The 18,539-nt window shown below is 36.7% G+C and overlaps 1 protein-coding gene across 3 annotated transcripts in view; it reads right to left on the reverse strand.

The window, feature by feature from the left end:
- Nucleotides 1-18,539, reverse strand: part of ELF1 (E74 like ETS transcription factor 1) — a 114,327-nt gene that overhangs the window by 71,494 nt on the left and 24,294 nt on the right. The window contains exon 1 of one of the 3 annotated variants that reach the window (XM_015120889.3): nt 13,009-13,097. The exons of the other annotated variants lie outside the window; for them this stretch is intronic. The gene's annotated coding sequence lies outside the window, so the exon portion shown is untranslated. Of the gene's footprint in view, nt 1-13,008; nt 13,098-18,539 lie in introns of those variants that run through there. 3 annotated transcript variants of the gene reach the window in all.

Consider the following 18,539-nt stretch of genomic DNA (forward strand, 5'->3'; position numbering starts at 1 on the left):
TCTAGGTCAATGTCCAAAACCACTCTTCATATTTTACTGCACGGAAGTCCACGTTGAGCTTCCCGTGACCTCTCTTCCCTAAACAGAACTTAACATATACCTAATAATCACCTGTAAGCATGGTAGTAGACTCCTGAAGTAACATTTCTTAAATGAGTGGCTTTGAAAAACAATTTCATTTTTACCCAGTATTTTTCAACCAGAAGAATCTAGCTCATTCTTTATAGGAGTCTAAGAGTTATTAGTGCCTTCCTAGCACATCTTTAGTATATCTCTGCTCTCACTGGTAAATGTATTAGCTAAATTGTCCCCAGTATCTAGGGAATAAGGAGTAAGTGCTCCATGAACCATGAAGGAAAAATGAAGGAAGAAGAACATCCATTTCCTTACACATTAGCTCCCCTCCCCTATCCTCTGGCTCTGATGCTTAGTGAAATAACCCTAAGGGTTGAGGGGGGCGGCGGGTGGGACGAGGAGGGAGTGGGGGAGTCTCAGAGCAGCTGCGGAGAACCTAGTGTCCATCACCTACCCAACAATCAAACACAGTTAACCATGTGTAACTGTTCTGTTCTACCAAGGGCAGATAAGCATTACATCTTCCTTTCAGTTTATTCTTAAGACTAAAAGGTTGTAAATTATCCTATAACAATATGCAAGTTTTTCTCTGATCTACAGATCAAAAGGATCAGGCACGATGTTCAGTTTGCAACGAAAACATTTTGAATAAAGTAATTTACACAATATACCTTATGTCTAAATACAAACTTTTTAAGTTGCCCTTCAAACTAAAACACATGTAACATTAATTCCAATGAATTATTCAAACTTAAACCTAAAATCTTATTTTTCCTTATAATTTAGTACATACATTTTGTATAGTATATTTTAAAACTTTATATACACAGCATGCTGTATATATTCTTCCAGCACACTTTAACAAGTTTATCTAAGACATACAATTTTGAATAAACACAATGGCTATTTGGAAAGGAATTTTAAACATCAAACCCTCCTTAGAACTTGGTACTTAGGAAAATATTAAACCTTACTCAAGACAAGTCATGATTATTATTAGGCTTCCATTATAACAAAGAGAAATACCTCAAATGCACAAAGCAGCCAATCTTCAATGATGCCGCTCACAAAAAGGGTTCCTCCCTGCTGCAGAGCACAGATAATACACCTCAGGAACGCCCTGTGTGGAGGTCTTAGCAGGAAGCCCAAGGGACTCAACTCAACAGTAGCCTTCTAACCTGCTTATAACTCATTTCTTTAATTCAGTCTGAAGCTAAATAATATGCAGCAACTGAAAGCTCTCTCAGTTAAGAACACAACGGGAAAATGTAGATCAGAAAATGCCTAAAGAGAAATTGAGTCTACTGGAAGAATTTCATTTGAAGGCACATTCCACATATTATTATTATTATAAAGTATCTAAAAATGATTGATACCACTGCCAATTCCTTTTACTGTAAAAATAAAATTGCTGTACAAACATCCCTTAGCCTACTGGAGAAGACAGTAACTGCCACCTTCTGCCTTTCAACTTCCCTTTTCTTAATCACAAAGGCATCAACTAAATGGAAGCACTGAGGCTCAGAACCAACGCCTTCATTTTCTTTGAAGAATGCTGATTTCCTCATTAGAGAGGTGCCAAAAACAGAAAAATATTGTGTTATAACCTTATATTTAACATAAACTTTAATAAAATTATATTTCTGCCATATAACATTTATTTAATCCACCCCTAATTTTTAGACATTTGTATTATTTCTAATGTTGCACTATTAACAGTGATTCACAAAATGTAATCCTCAGACCCACAAAGGATCCAGAGACTCTTTCAGGGGGCTCCTGAGATCACAACTCTTTTCATAATAATGGCAAGGTATTATTTGGCTTTTCCACTGTGTTGACACTTGCCCTGATGATGCAAAAGCAAAAGAGGATGAAACTGCAAGTGTCTCTGCCCTGACCAAGGCTGCACCCTCAAGCCACGAGTCTACTCCTTACCACTGGGCACTCACATTTTAAAAAGGTGACTTCACTTAAGAATGTCTTTGAAGAAGAGTAAAAACTATTTTCTTGAATCTCAACCATTAAATACATGTTTTTAATATTCTGAGTGATAAAATGGGAGGTACAAATAAAGTACTACTTCTGGCATAAACAGAAATAGCATTGTTGTCTTGAGAAAAAGCATTTATGCTATTACTCTTCGACGTGTGAGCTTAAAACTAGCTGCTGCTTTCATGAATGTAATTTTTACTTAAAATAACTAATTATTATTCAGAATTGGATATCTGGCAGAAATTTTTCCAAAACTGAATAAAGCATGCCCATCACGTCAAGGAAAACAACAGCAATTGTCACCAATTATAAAATGCAAGCTTTCAATTGAAAATCAGAATTTTAGAAAACTTGTATCTACTGCTTTGACTCTGTTGACTTCTCAATGCATTTAAAAGGCTTTTCCGATGAGACTGGTGTGATTCTGATACTATGTCAACATTTGCAATACACAAATGACTCATGCATGATGTTACAAAATCTTGCTTAGGTTAAAAAAAAAAAATCAATCCATTCAAAGTACAAGACAGACCCATGGATGTTAATGTTACAGGGGACAAAAAGTTCATTCATAGGTTTTCAGAATCTCATTGTTCTAACCTTTAAAAAACTAGCATTTGTTGATGAGCTTTGGTGTAGTATCAAAGAATATCCACAATTATCTGAAGTGGACATTAAAATACATCTACTTTTTGCAACTAGACATCTGTGTGAGGCCGAATTTTCTTCATATTCTTCAACTAAAGCAACGTATTCTAACAGATTTCATGCAAAAGCAGGTATGAGAATATAGCTGTCTTCTGTGAAGTCAAAGATAAAAGATTTACACCCTTCTCGGTACAGCTTTTGTTTTGGAAAACATATTTGTCTTTTTTTACACTGTGTTTTTTCAAAAAAAACCAGGGTCCTGCTATGTTGCCCAGGTTGGACTTGAACTCCTGGGCTCAAACAATCCTCCTGCCTCAGGTTCTCAAGTAGCTGGGCTTGGGTCACTGTACCTGGCTCAAACTTGTCCTTCATAACAATAATTATGTTAACATGTAATGGGCGTATTATTTGTAAATAAATACATTAATATTTTTCAAGTTTCTGTTTTAATTTCTAACACTGGTTAATATTGGTAAATGTAACCCACATGAACCAAAGCTCTTTGGGAGCCTCAATTTTTTTTTTTTTTTTTTTTTTTTTTTGAGACGGAGTCTTGCTCTGTCGCCCAGGCTGGGGTGCAGTGGCCGGATCTCAGCTCACTGCAAGCTCCGCCTCCCAGGTTTACGCCATTCTCCTACCTCAGCCTCCCGAGTAGCTGGGACTACAGGGGCCCGCCAACCCACCCGGCTACTTTTTTTGTATTTTTCAGTAGAGACGGGGTTTCACCGTGTTAGCCAGGATGGTCTCGATCTCCTGACCTTGTGATCCGCCCGTCTCGGCCTCCCAAAGTGCTGGGATTACAGGCTTGAGCCACCGCGCCCGGCCGGAGCCTCAATTTTAATAGTATAAAGATGATACAAAGAGCATGAAGCTTGGGGGAAAAAAAAGTGTAAGGTTTGAGAACTGCTACACAATCACAGGATATGATTCAAATATCCTTATAACTGAATCTTTGGTCCCATCCTTAAATTTTCTACCAAGAACTGAATTCTATCAAAAGAAACATAGACTTTCCAAGCATTTGACATCATAATGCCAACTGTCCTGCAGAAGATTTTTTCAGTTTATACTGTTAGCAACAGAACACCTGCATGGACATTTAATGTCATTTGCAACGACCCACAATACTTAAACTATTGTCAATATGATAGATAAAAACACAGGGGGGTTATTTGACTTTAATTTGCATTCCTTTGCTACAAAGTTTAATATATTTTAATTTAATTTAATTTAATTTTTTTTTTTTTTTGAGACGGAGTCTCGCTCTGTGGCCCAGGCTGGAGTGCAGTGGCCGGATCTCAGCTCACTGCAAGCTCCGCCTCCCGCGTTTACGCCATTCTCCTGCCTCAGCCTCCCGAGTAGCTCGGACTACAGGCGCCCGCCACCTCGCCCGGCTAGTTTTTCCTATTTTTTAGTAGAGACGGGGTTTCACCGGGTTAGCCAGGATGGTCTCGATCTGCTGACCTCGTGATCCGCCCGTCTCGGCCTCCCAAAGTGCTGGGATTACAGGCTTGAGCCACCGCGCCCGGCCTAATTTTAAAGGTAATAATTTAATATACTTCCCAATTTTAAAGAATTGGTTATTCTTTGTGGAAAGGGCTAGGAGACACAAGTAAATAAATGGTAAAGGTGACCGTCTATGATTTTTCTCATTGGGAAAAAAAAAAACTTCAAATTAATGTTTTTACTCTAGTTGTTTGGTTTAGAAAGCTTGTGTTTTTTTACCTTCAATTTAATAATGTAAAACTCTAAGAAGATATTTAAATTACTAGTTGCAATAGTGCAGCAGTTCTCAAACTTTTTGGTGTCAAGATCTCTTTATGTTCTTAAAATTTATTGAGGACCACAAAGAGCTTTTGTTTTCCTAGGTCATATTTATCAATATATGTTTTTTACTTATAGAATATTATTATTTATTATATGCCCCTTTAAAGGAGTCTTTTCTCAGAATAGCATATTGAAAAAAAAACTCTCTGGGAATTTTTCCTTGATTAAAAATAATGGTGTTAAATATACATGCTTTGGGCCAAGCATGGTGGCTCATGCCTGTAATCCCAACATTTTGGGAGGCCAAGGTAAGAGGATCGATTGAGCCCAGGAGTTTGTAACGGTAACAACAAAAATCACTAAAGATTCAGGAACTGCTATCATTACAGTAAGAATTCTAAGGAAGCTACATGAAACACTGATCAGGAAGCAAGATGAAACACTGAATATGCCAGTAAATCTGGTTAGATGCAACAATCTATTAGCTACTTAAACATTCATGGATGTTAATACTATACTAATTATTTTATGAACGTTTTTGTTTTGAAATGTGTTTTTGAAAAATATTTGAATGTGGGATAATTCTGAAGATGAAACCTAACTAAATTACTTCTAGGTAACTAAAGCTCCAATTTGTTAATGGATCTCAACTGGAAATTACTATTTATCCATCCAGAAGTATGCCTAGATCTTCTTAGTTATTTGCGACAGACACACAGTCTTATAACACTTACATCTGAATCTACCCAATCCCTTTCACTGAAATAGGCAGTTAACTTTTTTTTTGAGACAGGGTCTTACTTTGTTGCCCAGGTTGGAGTATAGTGGCACGAACATGCCTTACTGAAGCTTTGACCTCCTGGGTTCAAGTGATCCTCCCACCTCAGTTCCCCAAGTGGCTGGGACTATAGTCATGCACCACTATGCCCGGCTTATTTTTGTATTTTTAGTAGAGACAGGGTTTCATCATGTTTTGCAAACTGGTTTCAAACTCCTAGGCCCAAGTGATCCAGCTGCCTTGGCCTCCCAAAGCGCTGGGATTACAGACTTGATTGAGCCACCGTGCCTGACCCCATTTTTAAGTGATGCAGAGTTTTCATTTTTTTGAGAGACGAGGGTCTCACTATGTTGCCCAGGTCTCAAACTCCCGGGGTCATGCATTCCTTCAACCTCAAGTTCCCAAGTAGCTGGGACTACAGGTGCATCTCAGTGCCCCTGGCTCTGATGCAAAGTTTATTTGCCACTTTTTTTTAAGTCAACTTTTACTACCAGTCAAATTAAATATTATTCCTCAAGATACTTACAATGTGAGGCAAAAATAAACTACAGCTTACAGATAAAAACGTATTATGAGGCCAGGCGCAGCAGCTCACACCTGTAATCCCAGCACTGGGCAGACCAAGGTAGGTGGATCACTTGAGGTCAGGAATTCAAGACCAGCCTGGCAAAACCTCATCCCTACTTAAAAAAAAAAAAAAAAAAAAAAAAAGATAAATTAGCTGGGTGCCGTGGTGGGCACCTGTAATCTCAGCTACTTGGGAGGCTGAGGCAGGAGAATCACTTGAACCCAGCAGCCAGAGGTTGCAGTGAGCTGAGATTATGCCACTGCTCTCCAGCCTGGGCGACAGAGCAAGACTCCATCTCAAAAAAAAAAGAAAAAAAAAAAAAAAAAGAGTATTATGAAACAGTTAAACCAAAGAGGATTCATCTATCTACCACTTAGCTTTATATTTTACCATAGCTTGTTTCTGGTTTTTTGGGGTTTTTTTTGTTTTGTTTTTAAGAAAAAAAGGTCATCTACAGTTAAAGCCTCCTCTAATATCCCTCTCCAGTCTCATTTCATCCCTTCTTGGACTATTCTAAGTTTGATTTTATTTTCTTCTCTCTGTTTTAAGAGACAGGTTCGTGTTTTGTCACCCAGGCTGAAGCGCAGTGGTACAATCACATTTCACTGCAGCATTAACTCCTGGGCCCAAGCAATCCTCCTGCCTCAGCTTCTCGAAGCAGCTGGAGCTACAGGAGTGTGACACCACACCTGGCTAATTTTAAAAAAAAAATTTTTTTCTACTTGTAGAGACAGGGTCTTGCTATGTTGCCCAGGTTGGTCTCGAATTCCTGGCCTCAAGTGATCCTCCCACTTAGGCTTTCCAAAGTGCTCAAATTATAGGCATAAGCTACAGTGCCCACTCATCAACTATTCTAAAATTGATATCTTCCCTATTATGTATTTGTATAACTTTACTACATGTATATCAATATAGTAGGGTTGTTTTTATATGCGTAATTGGGAACAAGTATTTATTAAAATTTATTTTTTATTCAAAATTATGTTTGAAATAATTTAATTCTAGTTAAGAAATGACAAGCATACTGAACTGTTTTAGGGGTCAAATATATTGTTGTCTACAGCTTACTCTGTAATGCATCAACTGCCATCTGTTTAGGGTCCTGGTGGATTTTACACCCCAGGGCAATACACCATAGAAAGATTCTGAATGGGTTAGAAGTCATCATTGGCAGGTATCTGATCCTAGGAAAGATAATGAAGATCTCTAAATTACATTAAACTATCTATACTCTGCAAAGCCTTCACATCCCTCAATGTGAAGATACTGCTCTAGAGAACTTCTACATTTATGTTCCAGAGAACCATGTACAAGTGTTCCCAAGCTGAAAATAATCTAATGCCATCAACAAGAGAGAATAAATACATTCTGGTATAGACAAACAATAGAATACTATATTGCAATGAAAAGTAAGATAAGTCACAAAGCTGAATGAAAGAAGCAAAGTCACTACAGAATATATGGTGTGATTCAGGTGTATAAAGTTCAAAGAGGTAAAACTATAAAGAAAAGATTATCACAAAAGTCAGGATAGTAGTTATTTTTTAAAGGAAACAAACACGAATAGGAGTGGGGGCCTTCTAGGGTAATAGACATACTCTATATTTCTTAACACGGGTTGTTTCTGAAAATACTTATAAATATGAGGCAAAACTTTAAATAACATTACGAAATGTTTACCCATGTTGTAACACTTTACAATTTTATTTAAACTCTATATCTTTTATATATTCTCCTACTTGCGCATTTCATTTTTAAAGAAAAAATAATGAATTGCCCCATTACAATACTAAACTCTCATTTAGTATTTTGATATAAAAAATAAGATGTATATAAATTGTTAAATCACTTCATTTTAATAGTTTTATTATAAAATTTTATAGCTTTACTATTTATAGGATTGTTTTCTAAACCCAGAAACTAATTTTCTTTAATTATATTTAGATTTTTAAAATTGCACTATGTAACAGCACAGACATAATGATCACTGTATGACTGGGCATCTATCATGTAGATACTGCAGCATGTAAAGTCACACTGGTGCCTGCTACTTTGAAGAGCTTCTAATATACAGAGTAGAACACAGGAAGAGGACAAATCACATGAAAACACAAACTTAAAAAATAAAAACAACTTCTCTCAGTGGTTACCTTTGGACAGCAGGACTGAGAGTGAGAAGGGGTAGAGGAGGGAGGCTCCTTTTCATTATAGACCTATGAATTAAATTTTGAATGGTGTGCATATATCACTTTTGATAGCTTTTAATATAAAAATTGTTAAACCAATCTTCATACAAACTATGGAAGGCAAGAGGGCTCTGACAATGAGGATGATGTTAATACCTGGAAGAGAAGGAATCAAAACGTTTCTGCATAGAAATTTGTACATCTGAAGCTTATCTGCATAATTTCTCCCTCTCTGTCAACAAAGCAAATAGCACACAATGAGTTATTTTTCTCATATAATAACTTAAGGTGCTTAGAACCATGACCAGAAAAGACAGGTGTAGTATTGCTCAACAGCCACTTTTATTATAGTATACAGTTCATTTGACAAGACACAAAAAACTCTCTTGTAGGTTCTCCATACTAACGGAAGAAAAATTGTTCAGATAGTTGGAAACTGTCCTAATCATTGGAGTTGACTCAATAATATTACTAACTTAATTTCAACCATTTATATGAAGCAGCTCTTAAGTAAAGGAGCAAAACATGCTGGTTAATTTGTGAAAGCAATGATTATCTTCAAACAATTCAACTGAGGGGACTTTTCTTCTCATTTATACAAGTCAGTGAATACCGAACAATGTCCCATTAGGTGAGATGGAATGTTAGGCAGACCTACAAATATGCAATCAAAGATGCAGTTAAATATCTGAAGAAGCTTCAAAACTCATACCCAAGCATCACAGGGTTAAAAAAAGTTACTTCCTCCCAGACTCAAACAAGTACATACTATCACACTGGTCTTCAAGTCGCCCCTGCCCCCCCATAAAAAAAAAGAAAGAAAAGAAAAATATTACAAATAATAATAGTGTATTTCCCAAGAGAGAAGAGCTTTCAAAAAGCTGTAAATGCCACCCTAAATCAGTAAGGGGGTGTTTTTCCTAAAGCCCCAGGAACAAGAGGATGGAGAGGGAAACCAAGAAGCAACAATTGGAACCAAAACAACTAACACTGAAAGAGTTCACTGAGAAATAAAAAATAGGTTAATTTCATTAAAAAACAAAGATTACTTTATTTATTATGGTCAATATGGCAGTAGGCTGCGGGGGTGGATCAGAGAAAAGGAAAGAGGGATAGCCGCATGGCTGAACAACATATAGCACAACAAAAAAATGGACTAGAGAAAGGGAAAACTGGGATGGGAAAGGAGCCTAAATGGGTTCCAACACTGATAAAAAAGTACCCTAGTTGCTTTCCTTCCTTACTAGAGGCTACGGGCTTCAAAACAGCATTGCTGCCTAAAATCTCACATATTTAAATGCAAAACAGCTAATTCCTCTTCATAGCCTTAAACCTGTAACCTCTCTTTGTGAAAGTGTGGCATATAAGCACCTACATCATAATCATTTAGGGTACACAGGAAAAAATGCTGATTGTTTAAGCAAATCCTAGGCCTAATGAATCAGAATTTCTGAGTTAAAGCTGGGTGATTCTTTGTTACACTAAAGGTTGACAATTACAGCTTTAAAGGTAATACTATCAGATAGTATTACCTACAACACGCAGACACCAGTCAGAGATTAAGCTGAGGGCCAAGTGCTTTTTAAAGATGTGCCATCTTTAACTTCAGCAAGATGGCCAACTGAATTTGTCACATAAGATGGCAAAAAAGAGTAGCCAAAGGTTTATTACAGCAAATAATACCTCTCTACTCATATGTGCTTGGTACTTTGTCAAAGGTTGAAAAAGGCAGAAAAAACAGAATAAAACCTCTCTCCTCTCAAACAGCATATATTCTTATTCTTACTGAAGACGCTCTTCTTAACATAGTAAATGCTATTCGACCTTCAACATTCATCATTCCTTCAAGATAAACTCTCCTGAGTATTCTTTCAGTCATCTTTTATCTCTAGGCCATCTGAACCTGAATTTACCTAGTCAGTGGTTGGTCCCATTCTTTACTTCACTTGTTAACAAGCCCTGTTTTCCCAACAAGAATTTAAGTTTATGAGGATAAAGTCCATGTTCCTAGCCTTTTGTGCCTTTTGTTGTTTAGAACAATGATGGCCACACTGTGGACGATTTCACACTGAATTGAGTTAGGGCACTCAGACATTTAGGAGATTCAGCAGTTATGCATAAACTATTAAAAATCCAAATTTCAAACCTAGAGATGTTCCAACCACCCCAATAAAACATACCAAAAAGTTAACAGACAAAAGAGTTTGTAGATACCAAACAATTCTCTTATTTCAAAGGAGGAGGAGAAGATGTAACAAAGATAAAATGAGATTAACTACCTTATAATAAGGTCAAATTTAAGATAAGTGTAATGTGAAAGCTTAGACACCTCTGGATTTTGTAAATTCACACGCAGAGTTTTACAAATACACATACTTTAGTACAACAAGGTATCACATTAAACAATATTTGCCCTCCTAAAAGAATATGAGGTAAGGACGGGCACGGTGGCCTTGTGCCTGTAATCATAGCACTTTGGGAGGCCGAGGCGAGTGGATCACCCAAGGTCGGGAGTTCAGGACCAGCCTAACCAAAACGGAGGAACCCTGTCTCTACTAAAAATACAAAAGTGGCCGGGCGTGGTGGCACATGCCCGTAATCCCAGCTACTTGGGAGGCTGAGGCAGGAGAATTGCTTGCACCTGGGAGGCAGAAGTTGCGATGAGCCGAGATTGTGCCACTGCACTCCAGCCGGGGCAACAAGAGTGAAACTCCGTCTCAAAAAAAAAAAAAAAAAAAAATGAGGTAAAACTAAAGCAGAAATAAAACTGTCTTTGTATCTAGAAGCTCAAATTAAATTCTCAACTCTTTATATTTCCGTCTAAAGCCATCTTAAAATAAGCAATGTCATGAACAAAAAAATTATAACAGTGAAAAACAAAAAGTTGTTGTAGAAATAAAATGAATGCATCATCTTTCTGATGAAAAAGAAAACTAACTACATTTTCAAAATCACTGGTTGATCCATTTGGTTGCAACTTATCACCAAGATTATCACCAAACATCTTAATTAAGGTTTTATTTACTCTTAAGGAAACACAGAGCATTTCAAACAAAGCATCACTTGTTGTGCACTGGCACGAGCAGTTCCAGACTGGGAAGCCATGAGGCACTGCATGACCTCCAGCAAATCACAGGACCTCTGTGGGCCACTGTTTCTTCATCTACAAAAGTGAGGCAGTTGGACAATCTTCGGTCACTTACAGCACTGAAGTTCTATAAATCAGTAATTCTAAATTTCATTCTGATGTCTCAGTTCAAACTTACATTCAACCTTATGGAAGGAAAAACGTGGAGAGGGAACTACTGAATAAATTTTTCTGGTCTTTTCTTGGTTCTCTTTTTTTTCCCCCTTCTCCCTTCTCCTTGAAGCTCCACTTCAGTCCTTATCACATAAGAAAATATATAAACAATATCTATTTTACTTAAACTGTACCAGCTTCTTAAATTTAAGAAACCAATTTCCTCTACTTCTCTTTAATAAATAAGATCTTAATTATGGCCGCTTATTTGTGTGCCTCTTGATTTTTCTCTTATGGATCACCACCTTAAAAAAAAATTTAAAAAAAAAATAGAAAAGTCTTCATTAGATTTTTCACACAGACCAGACTAGAGGTAAATACAGCTTTTGCTTACTCAAAGGCTGACTAAACCAGCAATATACAAAGATGATAGCAAATGGCTCAGATGAATTGGTAAAATGTCCGCTGTGTCTTTCTTGTAAGACCGCAAAATTGAGATGTTAATATCAACAATCCTTACAAAAGAGTAAGAAATAATAACTGATTGCCTTTCTGTCTTCCCTGTAATCTGACAGGCCTTCAAGCACTTAGAAAGTGCATAGCAAATTCTCAAAGAACTAGCTAAGTATCATTTTGATCAACAAGAAATGATTTGGCAAGTTTTATATCCAAAAACTCTATTTTTTGGAATCACTGCATATTCCAATTTTTATCTTCATAAATATGTTTCAGAAATGAAATACTACTGCACTCAGCCTTACAGAGCACCTAGGACTTTAAGGCACAGCAGGATGTATACTCACCAGCCAAAATCTCGTAACTACAATGACAAGTACTTCAGGAAAAGACTGAGCAATCTTTTCATTTACAGAAGGTTTTTTATTCAAAGCAAGCAAATTTTAAGTACAGTAACACAGAAGGAAGGCCAATACGCATCACTTTTTCTTTTTACACAAAATTGAAATAACCACGTTTCCTCAGAAGACAGCTTTACCTCTAAGGTTGTTACTCAGAACAAGTTTCCAGTGTGAATTATAAAACTTCATTTTTTTCCTAATAGTAAATGAATCCTGCTCGTCTTTCTTCCTCTTTATTTAATATTCACTTTTGTTATCTAAATAATCTAATATTCATTTTTACTTATTATCTAAATACTCATTCACTTTACTTAAACTTCTATTGGGTTTCCAAAATGAAATGTGTAATAAAATTTCATTAACTTTAAAAACAGAGAGGGAGGAAAAAAAAAAAAACCGTAACAGTCAATGAGCAACACCTTATGACTGAGTTGTCCCAAAACTTCACCCTTAGCTAAAATGCCAAAACAAAGCCACTGCCCCTGGATTGTTAACATCCATATCACACAGGAGTAATACGGTTTACTTAATTATAACTTCAACTACCCCCAAAAAATACAATTAGATTCTTTAAATTAAAATTTGACCTTAGTTTGCTTTGTGGTACTTAAACACAAACAAACAAACAAAAAACCTCTTTTATTCTTAAATTACATAGAAAAAAAAATCACAAAGACATATAAAATGCTTTAACAAGAAGATCTAAAACCTTCCAGAATTTCAGTGCTTTGTTTCCTCCTAGCAATTAAGTTCAATCAGGCATGTGACTGACCACACACATTTTATCAGAGTTAAAGAACACATTCAGCCATGTTCTTCCACAGGTAAGAACCACCCTGTTTATCAGCTCAAGAAACAGCCAGAAGCAAACATACAAAATCGTAACAAGTTACCTTCAAGTATTCTTTCTCTATCGTCTTTTGGGCTTGAAAATAAAAAGCAATCCGACAAGTTTTAGCTGTTAAAATGGCTCCTGTAGATTGGGGAAGTGGTGTCTGTGCTTCAGCTTATGAGTCATACATGAAACCAAGTGTTTCTAAGGGAGGCACGCCCATGTTGCTGTGGACCCAATTATTCTGCTAGGTCAAACATGCAAATCTGCAGGTAAAAACGGTATAGGAAAGTGGGGAAGAAGAGGCAAGGTGCAAGATCTACCTTGATTAGACCATTACTAAGCTCATATTAATTGCCATAATTTAAAACTAACAATAAAAGAGAGTAAGAATCTACAAGAGAGCAAAATTTAAAACTATATATTGTTTTAAAATATAAAAATCTCAATTTTTAAAAGTTACTTTACTGTACCAAATAAAACTGTGAAATGAATAAAGTGTGAAAGGGGATGGAAGGGAGATAGCAAACTCGGTGGCTCCTAATGTAACAATGGACTGGTGAGTATAATCTGGCTACTCATTAACCCTTTTATGAAAGAGCTATATTGCTGCGTAGTCTGGAAAGGCTAGCAAACTACAAAGGCACATGCAGATCTATAAGTTCACTAAACAGATAAAATCCACTAGAAAATTCAAAGTTCAGTGGAAAAATAAGTGTGAATTAAACTGGTTTACAGACTTTTTAAAAACCCACACCCCAATGTTAGAAAGTAATTTAGAGTCCAACAAAGCAAAATGATTTTAAATAAACTGCAAGCTCGATAAAACCCTTTTTAAAAATTATCGGTATGATCATAGTTCATAACTCTGCTACTTCCAAATGATAGCCACAGTTTGATTTACCTTTCAAGCAAAACGTTCTATGTGTATTTCAAGCCTCTTGTGCCAGGCATCCTGCTACAGCTCCGCTGCACTTGTGGCAAGGCCAGCCTAAGGGGACAACTGTGGCCAGCGAAGCTCTGCCTTCCAAGTCAGAATACATCTGACAAAGTGCCCAAAGCACTGAAATATTACTACACTTACTTATCCTGGCCTCTGGGTGAATATACTTATTAATTTATTCTAAGAGCTTAAATTAATCAAAATGGCTTGAAAGCACTAAGTACTTCCAAAGCGCTTGAAATGATAAATGCAGCTCAATAGACAGCCTTCATCCTGGTATCTTACAAAAAGTAAATAGGATTTAGCAAGGTTTGCTCCCTTTAGTTAATGAGTTGGGAGTTTATTCTGGCTTACCAGAGGCATAGATGAGAGCACAAGCTGTCACTGACTTAGGAACTTTACAAAATGCTGCAAAACTGCAACGATTGTGAACCGACTTTCTGCCTATTAAGTGCCTATTTATTTCTTACACTGAACGTTGCTTGGTTTATCTTTTTACTGAAAAATAATCTCCATGGTTTTACAAACTGTTAATTAAAAATTTGTTAAAAAGAAATATAGATCATGTTTTCTCCTGTCAAATGTCATATTTAGCTTACTTTAGCTCACTTACACAAAATGACTATTCAGAGCCCATGCACCAAGAAACAAGGTCCGCTGAGCAGTCACGGGAGATTCACTTGTTCACTGGAAAGTTCCCCCCAAGTAATTTTCCATATCTGAAATTTATTTTAGATAATATTAATGTAAACCTAACAATGTGATTATCTTCTTTTGGCTAATTAGAAATGAAAATTGTAACAGGTAAAAGAGGGGAACAGTATTATAAAAGATGTCAGAAAAAGTGAAAGAGCTGATAATGACATAAAAAAAACCCACCTTATAAAACTAAAAATAAATATAACTTTAAAAGTATTCCATATGAAGCCATTATATAAGGTCAATAAGTTGTAATATTCCCTAAGTATATTACCATACACTAAGTGTCTCCAAGTCAGCATTAGTGTAAGACAGGCCTTCGAAAGCCAAAGTGGGTAACATCAAGTGTGTGAGATGTTTTATGAAGAACAGATACCTAAAAGGATAAGCTTCTGCTATTGAGAAAATCCATTTATATAAAGCACCCCATTACTTAATAATGGCAAATATTCCAAACATAATTTAAAAGAAGTACTCTGGCCACCAGTAATGTGAAGAGAATTAAAGGAAAAATAATTATATACCTCTCCAACAGAAACAAATATCTTAGCTGTTCCTAAGGAGATGACTCCAGAGCTGCCATTACAAGATATTATCCCTTTGCCCAGGAGTGTCCCTATTAGCATTATTCTATCACCTACAGGAACTGGATCCTTGTTCTATTCACAGCCCCAATAAGTCAATCTCTGCATATGAGAGAATCAAAGAAAAAAAAAAGGCAAACAGTTTGACACACGTTCTAGTCAATCTATTTGGGTTTGAATCCCAGCTCTGCTACCTATTAGCTATGTAATCTTGGGCAGTTACTTAACAATCCTGCATCATAACTTATTTATCTATTATTTAGCCTAATAGTATCTACCACACAGAGTATGAGGATTAAAATAAGTCCACATACTGCTATCCAGACTACATAAAGCACTTTCACAACTCAAAAACAAGAAAACAAACCAGTTTTTCTTTTTTTTTTTTTTTTTTTTTTGAGACGGAGTCTCATGCTGTTGCCCAGGCTGGAGTGCAGTGGCGCGATCTCGGCTCACTGCAAGCTCCGCCTCCCGGGTTCACGCCATTCTCCTGCCTCAGCCTCCTGAGTAGCTAGGACTACAGGCGCCCGCCACCGCGCCCGGCTAATTTTTTGTATTTTTTTAGTAGAGACGGGGTTTCACTGTGGTCTCGATCTCCTGACCTTGTGATCCGCCCGCCTCGGCCTCCCAAAGTGCTGGGATTACAGGCTTGAGCCACCGCGCCCGGCCAACAAACCAGTTTTTCAGTAGTCAAATCTGAATAGACACGTCACTAAAGAAGTGACACAGATGGCAAAAAAGTACATGAAAATATTTTAACATCAATACTCAATAGGGAAATGCAAATTAATGTGACAATACCACAACAAAACAAAACAAAAACCACCAATAATACCAAGTATTGATGAGAACATGGAGCAACTACAACTCTCATATATTGCTGGTGGGAATGCAAAAGTTTAGCCACTCTGGAAGATAGTTTAGTGGTTTCTATAAACATACACTTACCACATGATCCAGTAATCCCCTTCCTCGGCATTTACCCAAGAGAAATGAAGATACATGTCTATTTTAAAACTTCTATGCAAATATATATAGCAGTTTTATCATTCACCAAATATTGAAAACTCAAATAATGTCCAGCAATGGGTGAATGGATAAATCCATGTAATGGAATGGTATAATATATCCATATAATGGAACGCTACTCAGCAACAAAAAAAGGTCTGAATTTCTGATATATGTGACAACATGGATGAACCTAAAAGCATTAGGCTGAACAAAATAAGACTGACTCTATGACTCTGTATGATTCCATTTATATGTGACATAATGGAAAAGGCAAAATAAAAGGCACAGAAATCCTATCAGTGCTAGGGGCTGGAAATGAGGGGAGGGGATTGACTACAAAGGAAGACAAGGAACTGTTATAGGGCGATGGAAACATTCTGTATCTTGATTGTGGTACTGGTATATGACTTATGTACATTGTCAAAATTCATAGAGCTATAAAACTAAACAGGGCAAATTGTACTGCATATAAACCATACCTCAATAAAACTGACTTTAAAAAAAAGAAATCTAGGCCAGGCACGTTGGCTCATGCCTGTAATCCCAGCACTTTGGGAGGCCAAGGCAGGCGGATCACTGAAGTTCAGGAGTCCAAGGCCACACTGGCCAACATGGCAAAACCATCTCTACTAAAAATACAGGTATTAGCCAGGTGTGGTGGCAGATACCTGTAATCTCAGCTACTTGGGAGGCTGAGGCAGGAGAATTGCTTGAACCTGGGAGGCGGAGGTTGCAGTGAGCCAAGATTGCACCATTGCACTCCAGCCTTGGTGACTGAGCAAGACTGTGTCAAACCCCCATGTTCTGTAACAAATCTCCAAGTTCTGCACATGTACCCCAAAACAGAAAGAAAGAAAGAAAGAAAGAAAGAAAGAAAGAAAGAAAGAAAGAAAGAAAGAAAGAGAGAGAGACAGACAGAGACAGAGAGAGAGAGAAAGAGAAAGAAAGAGAGAGAGAGAAAGAAAGAGAGAGAGAAAGAAAGAGAGAGAGAGAAAGAAAGAAAAGAAAAAGAAAAAGAAAAAAAGAAAAAGAAAAGGAAAGGAAAGGAAGACAAAGAAAAGAAATCTCGTTTAGGTATATGAAATGTACATACTGTGGATATGTTTATTTCTAAAATTAGATATGGATCAAGTCAGTATATATCTTACTATAAAGCTTTCATGGCTGCTCCTGGAATTGTCAACATGTATATTTGAACTATTAGCTAGAGAGATTGAGTCAACTGAATGAATTTAAATGCCAACTAAATTTCAGATACTATTTATTTCCTCCACTGAAACAGAATTTATAAAAAGAATTTATTGTGCTAGGGCTTATTTTTCCTTTTTATCGTTACCTCTTCTCTTTGAACTCAAATCTGAAAACTTCTAGTACAAAAATATAGAATACTCTAATTTCCATATCTAGGAAACTTGGGCTAAAAAAAGCTTTGTTTGAAACCATCCCATAGGTTGGAAGCTAACATGCTATCACTATCAGAGATGGAAAAAGAAAAGATCACACCATTAACATGGCAAATGATCAAAATCAATGTTTCCCACTATTTAAATAGAAAAATAAAATTTAAAAGACTGAGATTGTTACAAATCTTTCAATCAAGCAGAATTTATTTTGTTGATGTTAATGCCTCTCAAAAGTATAATTCCAGGTTCCAAGAATTGTGCAGAATTTCTACATGTGAGCTTAAACGTAAAACATAGTTAATTTTCTATGCTCTATCACTAGCTTTGTTAAACCAAATCCTCTTTCCCACTTCTGCACGGACAGGTAACTAGGTGGTACATTTTACTACCCTCCAAAAGTGGTCCTCTTAGACAACAGTCTATGTATTTTCAGGAGCTTATCAAAGGCAAAAGGGGCCATGGCTTTTGTCTACACTATATTCTCATCACCTAGGACAGGGCCCAAAACTCAGCAGAAACTCAGACATGAATGAGTGACTTTCCTAAAACTGCTCACTGAGGGGAAAAATGTAGTATATCAGGATTTTAGTAAACATTGAAATATCTTTAAAGACATGACTTGGCCCCTATGACTTGATATAGATCAATTCAAGGTTCTATTGCAGGTATTATTCTGGGTGTTACCGTTTCCTCTGATATTAAAAATAACCAAGAACTGATGGTATGATTATATTCTTTATAAAGCTCCCAGGTAATAGGCTGACTGCAATCTCAAGTTGTTTGTATAGAGATATTTTATCTCTCATAATTAAATTTTAAATTCAATATTAAAAATAATTTATCTTTTACTTCAGGAGCCTGTAACCAGGAATGCACCCCTTAAAGGAACTTCATGAAGACACATGCCAACTCCTGGAAATGGATTCAGTAGTACAGGTGGAGGTCAGGCTTA

Source organism: Macaca mulatta, chromosome 17 (genome assembly GCF_049350105.2).
Source record: "Macaca mulatta isolate MMU2019108-1 chromosome 17, T2T-MMU8v2.0, whole genome shotgun sequence".
Classification (NCBI taxonomy): Eukaryota; Metazoa; Chordata; class Mammalia; order Primates; family Cercopithecidae; genus Macaca; species Macaca mulatta.